The following is a 15,092-nucleotide window of genomic DNA, read 5'->3' on the forward strand; positions in this document are numbered from 1 at the left end:
TAACACACTGATGTTTCAGTTGTTGCTAAGTAGTGCTCACACTAGTCAAGGACTTTTTGTCCAGCAAGAAGCTGGGAGGGGGCACAGCTAGGACAGCTGACCCAAACTGGCCAAAGGGATATTCCATATCATATGATGCCATGCTCAGAATATAAACTGGGGGGAGCTGGCTGGTGGGACAGTGACCACTGCTCAGGAACTGGCTGGGCATCGGTCGGCAGGTGGTGAGCAATTGCATTGTGCATCGCTTATGTTGTATATTCCTTTATCATTATTATTATTATTATTATTATTAATAATAATAATAATAATAATATTTATAGTTTAGTGGGCCCATGACACCTCAGGTCACCAAGGAAGAGATGCAACATACAGATGGGCTCGTGATCGAGGGGTGGACTTGACCATGGACACTATTGCACAAGTTATCCATGAATGTGAAGCATGTGCTGCAATCAAGCAAGCCAAGCGGTTGAAGCCCCTCTGCTATGGAGGACGATGGCTGAAATATAAATATGGGGAGGCCTGGCAGATTGATTATATCACGCTCCCACAAACCCGCCAAGGCAAGCGCCATGTGCTTACAATGGTGGAGGCAACCACCGGATGGCTGGAAACATATCCCGTGCCCCATGCCACTGCCACACTGTCGTGGGCCTTGAAAAGCAAGTCCTATGGTGACATGGCACCCCAGAAAGAATTGAGTCAGACAATGGGACTCAATTCCGAAACAACCTCATAGACACCTGGACCAAAGAGCACGGCATTGAGTGGGTATATCACATCCCCTATCATGCACCAGCCTCTGGGAAAATTGAACGATATAATGGACTATTAAAGACTAAGCTGAGAGCAATGGTTGCTGGGACATTCAAACATTGGGATACACATTTAGCAAAGGCCACCTGGTTAGTCAACACTCGGGGATCTGCCAATCGAGCTGGCCCTGCCCAGTCAAAACTTTTATGTACTGTAGCGGGGGATAAAGTCCCTGTAATACACGTAAAAAATATGCTGGGGAAGACAGTTTGGGTTATTCCTGCCTCAGGCAAAGGCAAACCCATCCGTGGGATTGCTTTTGCTCATGGACCTGGGTGCACTTGGTGGGTGATGCAGGAAGATGGAGGGGTCTGATGTGTACCTCAAGTGGATTTGATTTTGGGTGAGAATAGCCAATGATCTGAATTATGTGATGTTAATTGCTGTATAGTACTGTATATCATCACTTCTATGGTGGCTATATGCCATATCAACAGTATTAAACTAAGAATCGCCCAGATTAATGAAGAATGAACTTTGATGAGACCGAGCAAAGTGCAGTGATGATAGAACTCTGTTTTCTTTTTACCACTATATAAGTCACTTGTCTGGTTTCATAATAATCAGTCCAGCTACTGAAATGATATTTTTCTTCTACTTTAATCTTCTCATTGGCATCACTCAAGTCTTAACTTCAATCAGATTTTGTAAATGTGGGGAGAGGGGGAAAAAGAATGAACTTGCAGGATAATAAATGAGCATAGCAGCAATTTAAAGTTAAGAATTTGCCTATTTCTGTTCAGTTTAGTATAGCCAATGAGTCATAACCAGCATTCAAATCTTGTGCTCTGTGAATTGTTTCAGTGACATTTCCCAGCCAAATTCTGCCTTCAGATATAGCTGTGCTTCTCTGTTATAGTTTAGCTCTGTTAAGACCCAGATCACATTCTCTGTATCTTCTCTTTTTCTATGGTTTTATCTGCCTGTATCTAAAGAACAAGAACATACTTAAGAAAAAGTACCTCTATGTGTAAGTACCTGTACTAGGTCTTAGTTCAAACTCAGCCTACTTCAGCATCTCCATAAAGTCATTATCAAAAGCATCTCACAGAAACAGTTACTCCTGGCTGGGTTTACTAAAATGCGTATTGAAAACAAATAGAAAATGAACAAGAGGATGCCTACATTGGAAAGGTGTCCGCTACAGCTGAAGGTTACCTACAGCCTTCTGGATATCTAAAAACGTGTGGTAGATAAGTTTAAACAGGAAATTAGTTTTCATCCTACATGGAGGAATGATCTTCTTGTTAATTTACCTGCAGTTTCTCAGTTTATTGACGACAGTGCTAGCTGGATTGTCATATTATGAATCATATATACCTTATTTTCCATCCAGCAATACTCCTAGGGATTGTGGCTACCTAATCCTTTTCCACAGGAAGATCTACAAAAAAGTAGTGTGGCCTTAAAAAAGGATGACTAGATTGCCCTGTATGTCTGCCTGCAACTGGAGGTACATGCAGATTGTAGCAAGGAGGTGTTAGAGGAGGTAGTAAGAAGCAAACGTATGTGCATGTGGAGTATGTATGTGACAGTCCAGGGATCTTCTGGACACATAGCTGCATTTTATTTCTGCTTTTCATTAAATGGACCTTTCTCTAGACATGGCCTCCCTCAAGCCTACTCCTAACCTACTGCATTTACCCAGGTGAGTATAAGCAAACAGAAGCACTTTGAAGGCTGAGAACTGAACAGATATCATAGCTTTGGGTGACAGTGCAGAAAACACTTGAATGAAGGCTTTCCAACCTGACCATGAGAGCTGTGACCAACAGATTTTTGTCTTTATTCATGATTTGATTTTTTTCAGTTTTTCTGTGTTCCCATTCCTAACCTCAAACTTATGGAAACACGGTATATGCAACATACATAAAATAAATATTGATTGTAAATATTAGACAAATGTAGATTGATTATTATTTCTCCATCTTTCCCATAAGCCCCCTTTATATTTTGAAAGGCCGCAACATGGGCTCCCCAGAGCCTTCTCTTATCAAGGCTGAACGACAACTCCCTCAAACTTTCTTTATAGCAGAGGTTTTCCAGCTCTCTGATAATTTCTGTGGCCATTCTCTGGACTCGTTCTAACAGGTCCACGTCTTTCTTGTACTGGGGAACCCAGGGCTGGATAGAGTACTCCAGGTGGGGTCTCACAAGAGCAGAGAAAAGGGGGAGAATCACCTCCCTTGACCTCCTGGCCATGCTTCTTTTGATGCAGCGCAGGACTACAAGTGCACATTGCTGGCTCATATCCAATCTTTCATCCACCAGTATCCTCAAGTCCTTCTCGGCAGGGCTGCTTTCAATCCATTCATCAGCCAGTCTGTACTGATATTGGGGATTGTCCCTGCCCAAGTGCTGGACCTTGCACTTGGCCTTTTTGAACTTCATGGGGTTTGCATGGGCCCACTCCTCAAGCCTGTCAAGGTCCCTCTGGATGGCATATCTTCCCTCAAGGTTGGTGTCATCCACAAACTTGCTGAGGGTGCACTCAATCCCACTGTCTATGTTATTGATTGAAGATTTTAAATAATATCGGTCCCAGTGCAGACACTTGAGGGACACCACTGTTTTCCACTTGGAAATTGAGCCATTGACTCAATGACTTTTTGGATGTGGCCATCTAGCCGATTCCTTATCCATCGAATAGTCCACCCATCAAATCCATACGTCTCCAATTTAGCAACAAGGATGTTGTGTAGGACCATATCAAAGGCCTTACAGAAGTCCAAGTAGATGATATCAGTTGCTCTTCCCTTGTCCACTGATGCAGTCCTTCCATCGTTGAAGGTCACTAGATTCGTCAGGCACAATTTGCCCTTGATGAAGCCATGTAGGCTGTCTCTAATCAGCTGTATTGTATACGCTTCAACATAACTTCTGGGAGGATCTGTTCCATGATCTTCCCAGGCACAGAGGTAAGGCTTACTGGTCGGTAGTTCCCAGGGTCCTCCTTTTTACCCTTTATAAAAATGGGTGTGAAGTTTCCCTTTTTCCAGTCACTGGGGACTTCACCTGATTGCCATGACTTTCTAAATATGATGGAGAGAGAGGCTTAGCAACTACATCTGCCAGTTCCCTCAGGACCCTGGGATGCATCTCATCAGGTCCCATGGACTTGTGGTTCCTCAGGTGGTCTCAAACCTGATCTTCTCCTACAATGAGTGGGATTTCATTCCCCCAGTCCCTGACTTGAGGTTCAGGACTTGAGAGATGTGGGAAGAGTAATTGCCAGTGAAAGCTGAGGCAAAAAACTGTTGCGTACCTCAGCCTTCTCCTTGTCAGTTGTTGTTAGTTCTTCTGTCAGGGGAGGGGAGGGTACATTTTCTTTTGTCTTCCTTTTCTGACCAATATACCTGTAGAAGCCCTTCTTATTATTTTTCACATTCTTGGCCAAATTCAGCTCCAACTGTGCCTTAGTTTTCCTGATCCCTTCCTACATAGCCAGGCGGTATCCCTATATTCTTCCCAGGATGCGTACCCCTGGTTCTATTGCCTGTGCAGTTCCTTCTTACATTTTAGTTTGACCAGAATGTTTTCACTCAGCCATGCTGGTCTCCTGCCTTCCTTGCCTGATTTCTTACAAATAGGAATCAAGAGTTCTTGTGTTCTAAGAAAAATGTCTTTAAATAGCTGCCATCTCTGTTCTGCTCTTTTATCCCTGAGGGCAGTTTCCCAGGGGGTCACATCCACTAATTCCTTAAGCAACTGAAATTTTGCTCTCCTAAAATTCAGGGTTGTGACTATACTCTTCACCTGGCCCGTATCCCTCAAGACTGTGAATTCCAGCAGGGCATGATCACTGCAGTCCAGGCTGCCACCAATCTTGACCTCGCATGTTGGTTCATCTGTGTTGGTAAGCAACATGTCTAGTAATGCTTCTCCTCTAGTTGGGCTGTCTATCACCTGGATTAAGAAATTATCCTCAACACACTCCAAAAGTGTCCTAGACCGCTTACAGCTTGCTGTGCCACTTTTCCAGCAGATGTTGGGGTGATTGAAGTCCCCCAGCAGGATCAGACCCTGCAAGCATGATGCATCAAGCATGATGGGAAAACCTCCATGAAAAATGTAGAAATAATTTTAAGAAACACACTTTGGCATGTCATGTGTTGGTCATAAATGGCCCTGTTCTATTGCCATATGTGAGGATTGGCAGGTGGATAGGAAAAGTATGGAGGGAAAAAATAATTAAAATTTTGTATGAAATGAAGGACTGAGTTAATATTTCCTGTACTTTATTGGCAATTCTACAAAAGCATCCTTTGTTACTCATGTGCTGCTGAATATCAGGAGAATATAGTGACAGAGCCTGCAGCTGTTGTTTGCAGCCCTGAACTCTGCATGAAGATGCATAGCAAGGTACCTCACTCACTGCTGTACATTTCTGCTCTCAATAACCTAGAGAAAATAAGTGTCACAACCTAGCAATAAAGTTATTTCATTGTTTCTCTCTATTCCCCATTCTGTCTCTGGAATGAGACAGGTTATGTTCACAGGTTATGAGGAAGGAACAAATTTACAGAGATATTGTCACCATGAGCTAATATTGTTCCACAAGTAATCTAATTCCTATGCTACTATTAATAGTCTGATACCTGTTTATGAAATCAGGTCTTTTCTCATTCCATTTCTCCTCTGCCTGTTTTAGAATCCCTAAAGAGGGCAGCACGTTTTCCATACTCACTGCTGATGGCAATAGGTAATGAATAGAAATGTATTTTGTCACTTTACAGGTGTATAGAATCACAGGCGTCCTTCTCTATGGTACAGGAACCTCAGAAAGTCTACTATCAAACCCTGCTGCACTTCTGCCACTCACAGCAAAGCTCTTGTAGACTGTCTTTTGCACTGCTAATAGATCCCATTATTACAGCGCAGCAATGGTATGGTGGGTGGGCATGAATTTCCTAGCTATATGTTACTTCTGAAATAAAGTAGTGGCTCTAGAGTCAGGGTGGGAATGACAATGAAAATCTTATTTACCATTGCAGTATTTGAAAGTACTGTCAAGGGTAGGTATGTGAGGTGCCATTCCTGATTACCCTCTTCAATAAGATGTCCAGAAAAATGACTGCTCTTTTGTAATTCTCAAGTCCAATTTTTTTGAAGAGATTTTAAAAGTAAAAGAAAATATGTGTCGTATGTCCACCATACAGGCTTTTATGCTAAAGATTATGTATTCCTAAATTTCCTCTATGTATCAGAATGCTTAAATGAAACTGAAGTTATACTTGAATTGCTGACTAAACTGCTTAACTTCCATGTGATTGTGGAGCTTTCATCTTGAAATGTGTTTTCAAGAAGCTCTAAAAAATTCAGCACGTGCATCAGGGACTCTGACTTTTTTTATCTGAACTAATACTATGCTATTGGATTTGTTTTGTTCTGTTTTTAATCAGTTTTTATCCAATGCATGCCTTGATGGCTCCTGGTTTTAGGAGTCCAATGCCTCTCCTTTAGAATGAGGGTTCACTCAGCCCAACAGGGCTGCTGCTAAATCATTCCTGCCAAAACGGATTCATCCCTGGAACTCGGGCTCATAAAACTGCTTTCGAAGAGCACTGCTATTTTTTTCTTTTTGAGAGAGATCCAGGTGCAGCAGATGTCACATATTCTTAGAAAAGTTTTCACAGTGGATGATGTAACTTCTCCTTTCCTCTTTTTCAAATATTAGTCACTGTCTTTTCCTTTATCTCACATGTCCATAAGTTCTATCCGCTTTCTATTCCTTTCTATTTCTTATGCCCTCAGTTTATCTCAAATAAACCTCAAGCCCCACTCAACTCCCATTTCCTCTCCCAGAATTCTAATGCTCTGTAAATAGAAAATAAAAATCGTATTTACTAACAAATCATTACCTGAGAAATCTCCTTGGCTAAAAAGAAAATTTATGGATGTCCACTATCCATCTCCATGAACTTCCCTCCTTCCTCCTAACTCCTGCATTTCTGTGCTCTCATTCCTTCAAATCTGCAGCTGCAGTCTTGTCACAAGCTAGTAAGGTAACATGTTTTAGATGGTCCAAGTTCATACATGGGCAGCTTTTGCTGCTTATTTCAGGAGAATTCTACCGTGGCCAGCACTGTTTTGAGTGAACTCCTGAACCCTTTCTACACTACATGTGGGGTAGAGTACATCTTTTCTGTACAGCACCATTATTCAGCTGCTTCTATTCTTTGCCTAGAGTTTGATGACTAAGCCACTCACCTACTGGTAGGAGATATGAATTTAGCATTCCTTAGGATGACAGGATCTGAACTGAGGACTCCCACTGCCAAGGAGAACACTAACCAAATAGAATAACTGGTAATAGCTCATCCTCTGACTATGAATTTGTTTTTTGTAAATGAAGTTATGGCTGTCATCTGTAAAAGCTTTGATTCTATGGGGGTACTAAGCTTGCCAAGACACTAACAAATTCAGTGCTTCCTCCTATACCTTTGTGATGGAGTTAGTGGTATAGTGTTTTGGGTTAAGACAGTGCTCGGCAGGCACAGAGTGGGAATACAAGCAAATAGGTAAAAAGAGGTAAAAAAAGAAATCACTTATCTCTGTAAAGAAAAGTGCTAGCTATGGTTTTGGATCCCAGTTTGGCATTTGATCCACCTCAAGCTGTTTCAGTTTCCCAGGATCTTCCTTGGATCTGCACCAAAATAATTGCCTTACAGGCTTGAGCCCTCATTTGTATGAGCCATGCAAGACCATCTATCTCATATGTGTTTCTAAATAAAGCATAAATATAGTTGCCTCATCATAGAAAACAACTTTACTTCCTTATGCTAAAGGTTGTGGTGTGTGCATAGAAACACTTTCACTTCCCTGAATAAATCTGAGCATATGGCTGGAAAAAACTGCTTACCAGAAGACGAAACGGTGCCCATAACTGCGTTAGAGAACATTTGTACTATGTTTTCTGAAAGTTTCATGAACAACCAAAATTGCAGACTTGCTTGTTTTTTCTTTAAAGCAATTACCTAGTCTGACAAGACCCCCTCCTAACTGAGTAAGAGCAGTCAGTGAGGATTGAGTTAACCCTGAGATACAATCTGCTTAGATGATTCCCCACCTGTTTTGGAATTGAAAAGCCAGAAGGGATTGGTTGAGCTAGAAGTTTCTTTGGCACTTCTATGTGTCCTTTACATATGTTCTCATTGTCATCTAACATAAATCTGATTACTTCACTTTTAAATTTGCATTCCAGGTGCTATTTAGATTGGACAAATATAATTTCTCTGTCACCACCTGTGAAGAAAATTTATTAAATGATAAACACTGAAAGAAAAACAGCAGTCATGATGCATCAGAAGTCCAAGAAATAGATGCTTAGAAGGTCTGTTCCTTCTAAGGTTTGCTTGAGCTAGGTGTTTAATTGCTGTAAGGTGCTGACTCTGTTCCTGGGACCAAGGCTGGGAGTGAGAAGACATTTACTGAAAGTGAAATACAAATACTATTATCCAAGTAATTATCCAATGTATAAGTGACTTTAGTTCATTCTGTTGCCATTTCAGTGCCCTGTTTCCACTAGGTCATGAGAACATTTTTATTCAATATTCTGTGAACTTTCTAATTACAGTTGGAGGGGATTTTTATTCCACCTTTAAACTGCATTTAGAAAGATGAGATTCATCTTTCTCTTGATAACTCAGCAACAAAACTTCTACTGATCTTAGTGAGAGCAGACTATGGAGTCATGGGATTTCACAACAATTTTCCAGAAATGCCAGCATTTCAGGAATTTTAGTCAACCATAACTATATTGTTATATAGTTTGACAAAACTGTATTTAGTGTCATGGAAGCTATTTCAGAAGTTGAGCTTTGAATACATGTGAAGGGAGACAGCTTTGGGACAATTTCACTCTTGTTTACATCACCAGAAGAATGAGGTCAAAGAAGCAGCCTTATAAGCAGGCACCACAAGAAGGAAGTTGTGGCATAGGCATGTAGGCAGAAAGGAATCAAGTGATGCCTAAACAAGGAGATGGCATGTCACTGTGGCACACTGCTAGAAGGAGCCATAAAAGTATGTACCACCATGTAGCTCTGTATTATGTTGAGAAGGTACACACAAAGGCAGAAGTGCCAGAGAGACTTCTAGTCTCAACCAAGCAATTCCAGTGTTTAAATTACAAAGCAGGGAGCAATGCTATCAGTCAGTCATGTAAGAGCTAGGAGCAAGGGGTGAAAGAGTAGGGTATTTAAGCTAAATGATCTGCTGTACTGGTTCTCACTGGGATGGAGTTATTTTTCTTCATAGCAGACCATATGGTGTTGTGTTTTGGATTTGTGACTAAAACAGTGCTGATAACATACCAATGTTTTAGCTATTGCTGAGTAGTGCTTGCACACTGTCCAGGTTTTTTTTGTTGGTGGGTTTTTTTGGGGTTTTTTTCCCCACTCTGGCCCCCCAGTGAGTACACTGGTGGTAGGCAAGAAGTTTGGAGGGGACACAGCCAGGACAGCTGACCTGAACTGACCAAAGGGATACTCCATGCTATATGTCATCCTCAGCAATAAAAGCTCACAGAAAGGAGGAGAAATGGGGAACATTCATGGTTATGGTGTTTGTCTATAACCGTTAGGTGTCATGAAGACCTGTGTTTCCAGGAAGTGGCTAAATATCTTTCTGCTGATGGGAAGTAGTAAATGAATTCCTTATTTTGCTTTGCTTGCACATTCAGCTTTGCTTCATCTATTAAAATGTCTTTATCTCGACCCATGAGTTTTCAGCTTTTGCTCTTCTCATTCTCTCTCCTGTCCTGCTGGTGGCGTGGGGGTGGGGGTGGGGTGTGAGTGAGCTGCTAGTGGGTTTTCAGTTGTTGGCTGGGGTCAACATACCACACCAACAGACAGAGATGATTTCTTAGCAGCAGCATTTTGGACAAGCTGTTTTACCAGGGCAGTTACATCAAAACAAATCAACCAGGGAAAATGAGGTCAGAAAATGGTTTTGAACTTTTTGCCTGTTAGATTAAGTTCAGGATTTGGGCTCTTTTGATATGGAGGTAGGATTTTCTCAAAGAAAACTAACCTATTTTTCCTTTGATTTTTTTTCCCCCCCACCAATTTTCCCTCCTTCCCAGTTCCTCACCTTTGGAAAGGGCATACGGTACACTTTTAAAGCTCAGAGAGCTGAAAATTAGTGTAAACTTCTGAACAAGAAAATTAAACTTATCTCAAAAGGAGTAACTGAATGTTGGTATGTATACACCAGGTTACATTTCTATATATCAGTTCTGCATGAAGGACAGTGAAGAAGCAAACTGCAATTCAGCCAGCAACAACCTGCTTCCTGGCTCCTCCTTGCAGTTGTATACCCAGAATGTCCTCCTTCTGACTGCTAGATAATAGTGAAATGTATGTTCACAGAGATAGCTCTGCCAAATATCCATTCTGTCTCTTTTTCCCAACCTTCACTGTGCGTAAAAGAGAAAAATAGCTCACTTTCAAAGCAAACAGTTTGAATAAGACATATAGGTACCTGTACTTCATTAATCTTCAAAAAAAACCCAAAGCCGAGCATAAGAGCAAAGTAATATAGCCCTGCCACTTTTCTGCCAATAGGCACCTGGTCCTAGCTTTCACATTATTTTGATAGCTGTGCTTGTAATATCTTTTCCTGAACTGATGCTCAGCTTCCCCATGTATCAGAAAACTGTTCCTTTATGTTTTATTTGGTATGGGCTGTTAGTATAATGATGTGACCTGGTTGAGCATAGAATCTGACGAGATTCAGAGTAGGCACAAGACAATTGAGGGAGAGAAGAAAAAAGCATGTCTGTGAGCAAAGCAGAGTAGGCAAGCAGTAGGAAAATATTGTCCTGGTTTCGTCAGGGATAGAGTTAATTTCCTTCCTAGTAGCTGGTACAGTGCTGCGTTTTGGATTTAGGATGAGAACAAAGTTGATAACGCACCGATGTTTTAGTTGTTGCTAGGTAATGCTTACACTAGCCAAGGACTTTTTAGTTTCCCATGCTCTACTGACTGAGAAGGCTGCAGGTGCACAAGAAGCTGGGAGGGGGGCACAGCCAAACTGGCCAAAGGGACATTCCATACCATGTGATGTCACATTGGAACAGGCTGCCCAGGGAAGTGGTTGAGTCACAATCCCTGGAAGTATTTAAAAGACGTATAGATGAGGCGCTTAGGGACATGGTTTAGTGGGCATGGTGGTGTTGGGTTGACGGTTGGACTCGATGATCTTAGAGGCCTTTTCCAACCTTAATGATTCTATGATTCTATGATTCTATGTCATGCTCAATACATAAACTGGGGAAAGCTGGCTGGGGGGGGGCACTGCTCGGGGACTAGCTGGGCATTGGTCGGCGGGTGGTGAGCAATTGCACTGTGCATCACTTGCTTTGTGTATTATTATTATTATTATTATTATTGTTATTATTATTGTTATTATTGTTATTACATTATTATTGTTATTATTATTTTATTTCAATTATTAAACTGTTTTTATCTCAACCCACGAGTTTTTCCTCACTTCTACTCTTCCAATTCTCTCCCCCATCCCACTGGGCCGGTTGTGGGGAGGAGTGAGTGAGCGGCTGTGTGGTACTCAGTTGCCGACTGAGGTTAAACCACAACAGTCTTTTTTGACGCTCAACGTGGGGTACAAAGGGTTTGAGATAATAACAGATTAACCAGAGTGTATTAAGGAATTTATATCTGTTAACAGTTGTGGGTCACAATGTTGGTTCCTCTGTCCTTGATGTTGATTTGCCTAATCTGCATCGTGCTCGTTTCTTTGCTGTGCATGTTAAAGATTGGTGCTGGTTTTTGCAGTTTGCTGTGGTCTGCAGTGATTGGTGATATTCTGCTTGGGAGGTTTATTTTTAAAACATTGACCTCGGTCTTAATTTGGTATGTGAATTTCACAATGAAGCCATTACTGTACTACGGACACCACTTCGTGGAGACAACCAGCAATCACAGTACCTTTTCTGAGAGGTTTTTTACGGAGGAAACACAGAATGGCAGTGTCACTACCTTATTCTATGATGTTTCCTCTTTCATTACAGTAGCTTTTCAGTATCTTGAACATCCTTGGGTAGTTAAGTTACTTCTATTGGTACTTCTTTGGAATATTGTTTCGGTTTTGTCTAAGGTTAATAAGCACTTTAAGAATATCATCCAGAGATCTGCTCCAAGGCTGGATAGTATTGAGTGGCAGGGTGTGTGGGATAAGATGGGCAAGTACCTAGGCCAATGGGCACCCCCAGTGCTTTGGAACTTCACTCCTGAGCAAGTGCAGAATCCTGAAAAGTTAGTAGAACATTTGGACAAAGTATGCTGTCACCCTGGCAAGTCCAGAGAGATGCAGATCATTGCAATGTGCGGGGGCCTGGCCCATGCCTACCGAGCCCTGTTCAACACCATTCAGTACCCTCAAAGGGAAGAGAAGGTCTCTGGCTCTGATGGTAAAATGACATGCACTCCGGCCACTCAGACCCTGGCAACAGGCCCTGCAGCCACTCAGACCCCAGGGACATGCCCTGCGGCCACTCAGACCCTGGCCACAGGGCCTGCAGCCACTCAGACCCCGGAAGCAGGCACTGCGGCCACTCAGACCCTGGCAACATGCCCTGTGGCTGAACCAAAGAGCCAACCTGTGCTGGTATCAGTCGCCCCTGTACACAAGAAGAAATCTTGGAAGTGGAAGTCGGCTCGTTTAGTAAGGGAGGAAGAAACTTCTTCTAAAAGGGAGCCAGAGGAAGAAGTGTACGAGGCAGACTACCCTGGAAAAGGGCCATCACGAGAACAGGAGGGGGAGGGCCAACAACTGCTTGGAGAGGAAGAAGAGGAAGAACTCATGAAAGAGGCAGTAACCACCCAATCTCTATCTCCAAGTGAGCTGCGAGATATACGAAAAGATTTCAGCCGTCGTCCAGGCGAGCATATTGTCACCCGGCTGCTCCGACGCTGGGATAAAGGGACCAGTAGCCTAGAATTAGAGGGTAAAGAAGCCAAGCACCTGGGATCCCTTTCTAGGGAAGGGGGCATTGACAAAGCGATTGGAAAAGGGACACGAGTCCTCAGCCTTTGGAGGCGACTCTTGTCAAGCGTGAGGGAAAGGTATCCCTTCAAGGAAGATGTCATATGTCGCCCAAGCAAGTGGATCACCATGGAGACGGGTATCCAGTTCCTGAGGGAATTAGCTGTGCTGGAGGTGATTTATGGTGACCTGAACAATGAACAGCTATCCAAAGATCCAGATGAAGTCAAGTGCTCCATAATATTATATGCCATACTAATGACATTACAATAAGAATCACCCAGATTAAGGAAGAATAACTTCGATGAAACCAAGCAAAGCACAGTGATGATGGTACCAGAACTGACTTCAACATGAAACAATCCAACACAACATACCATCTCCATCTTTCCTGCCCTGGAAGGTTATTACGACAGATGGAGCCCAAAGTCATGGACTAAATGAACTCACCGAACATTTTAGAGGGATGGCCCATACACTAAGGGAATGATATCTGTGTGTGTGTGTGTGTATATATATATATATATATATATATATATTAAAAGAAACCCAGGAAAAGGGGTGGTGATTAATGAAAAGGTACTGGAAAATATGAGGCTTGAGCATGACGTAGATGGTATAGAATAAGGGGTGGATATTGTCCTGGTGTCAGCAGGGATAGAGTTAATTTCCTTCCTAGTAGCTGGAACAGTGCTGTGTTTTGGATTTAAGATGAGAACAAAGTTGATAACACACCAATGTTTTAGTTGTTGCTAGGTAATGCTTACACTAGCCAAGGACTTTTCAGTTTCCTATGCTCTACTGACTGAGAAGGCTGCAGGTGCACAAGAAGCTGGGAGGGGGGCACAGCCAAACTGGCCAAAGAAACATTCCATACCATGTGACGACATGCTCAGTACATAAACTGGGGAAAGCTGGCCAGGGGGGCCGCTGCTCGGGGACTAGCTGGGCATCGGTCGGCGGGTTGTGAGCAATTGCACTGTGCATCACTTGCTTTGTGTATTATTATTATTATTGCATTATTATTGTTATTATTATTTTATTTTAATTATTAAACTGTTTTTATCTCAACCCACGAGTTTTTCCTCACTTCTACTTTTCCAATTCTCTCCCCCATCCCACTGGGCGAGGGGCGCGGAGGAGTGAGCAAGTGGCTGTGTGGTACTCAGTTGCCGACTGAGCTTAAACCACAACAGTATGTAGTAGGATTCTCTCTTTTCAGCAGTGACAAGATGTTAAATTAGCTTGAGTTGGAATGCATATCCTTATCCTTAGTCTGTACTTTCTCCTTCATAAGGCTTTTTATATGTACTATAATACATTCCAATGCAAGTTACTAATGTATTGAAAGGATATTGACAACAATGATAACAAGGATTCAAGGACATCACCTCTGTGGGGAAGATGCTGTTCTCTTCATGACAATATAAGGAAAATTGAGGATTAAATAGGATAAATGACACAGAACAGTTAACGAGGAGCTAGAAATAAAAATGTCAACCACAAGTCCATATCCTTTACACTGACTAGCATGATATGAAACAGCTGTAATTTATTTAAAAAAAAAAGAGCTTATCTTCTGCCCTCTCTGTCAATATAGTTCAGAACATTTACTACTCTCAGTCTTGTTTTTTTGTTATCTGTTTCTGTTTCCCAGCACAGAAGGCATTCATAGCATTTGAAATCTGAAAGAACTTACTTCGAAGCCACCGAGGCGAAGGGCTCCGGAGCGGAGGATCGCGACGGGGGACCCTTCCTGAAGCGGCAAAAAACCGCGGCCAAACCCGCGAAAAGCAAAAGCGCAGGGAGCGAGAGGGAGCCCCAGCCCCGCCATTCCCCGAGCCGGAGGAGGGCGTTCCTGACGAGCGGCAGCTCTGACTCAGCGTGGGCGGGGACAAGAGGGGCGGCAGCAGTTTAAAAACCCACTGTACCCGCCATTTCAGCGAAGCCACCGAGGCGAAGGGCTCCGGAGCGGAGGATCGCGACGGGGGACCCTTCCTGAAGCGGCAAAAAACCGCGGCCAAACCCGCGAAAAGCAAAAGCGCAGGGAGCGAGAGGGAGCCTCAGCCCCGCCATTCCCCGAGCCGGAGGAGGGCGTTCCTGACGAGCGGCAGCTCTGACTCAGCGTGGGCGGGGACAAGAGGGGCGGCAGCCAAACCTCCTCACTTACAAGAGCAGCTCCAGGGAGCGCGAGCGACCCGGAGGGCGGTGAACAGGGCGGGCAAACAGGACGTGGCGCGTCAGAAGGGCGTGGCGCGGCAGTTTGC

General features: G+C 43.0%; 1 long non-coding RNA gene across 1 annotated transcript in view; it reads right to left on the reverse strand.

Annotated features, from left to right (window-relative positions):
• The window catches only part of LOC143161030 (uncharacterized), a 30,040-nt gene extending 15,149 nt beyond the window's left edge, over positions 1-14,891 (reverse strand). Inside the window, exon 1 of the long non-coding RNA XR_012995464.1 lies at positions 14,525-14,891. This is a non-coding gene — a long non-coding RNA (uncharacterized LOC143161030). The remainder of the gene's footprint in view (positions 1-14,524) is intronic.
• Between the last annotated feature and the right edge of the window lie 201 nt (positions 14,892-15,092).

Source organism: Aptenodytes patagonicus, chromosome 5 (genome assembly GCF_965638725.1).
Source record: "Aptenodytes patagonicus chromosome 5, bAptPat1.pri.cur, whole genome shotgun sequence".
Lineage (NCBI taxonomy): Eukaryota > Metazoa > Chordata > Aves > Sphenisciformes > Spheniscidae > Aptenodytes > Aptenodytes patagonicus.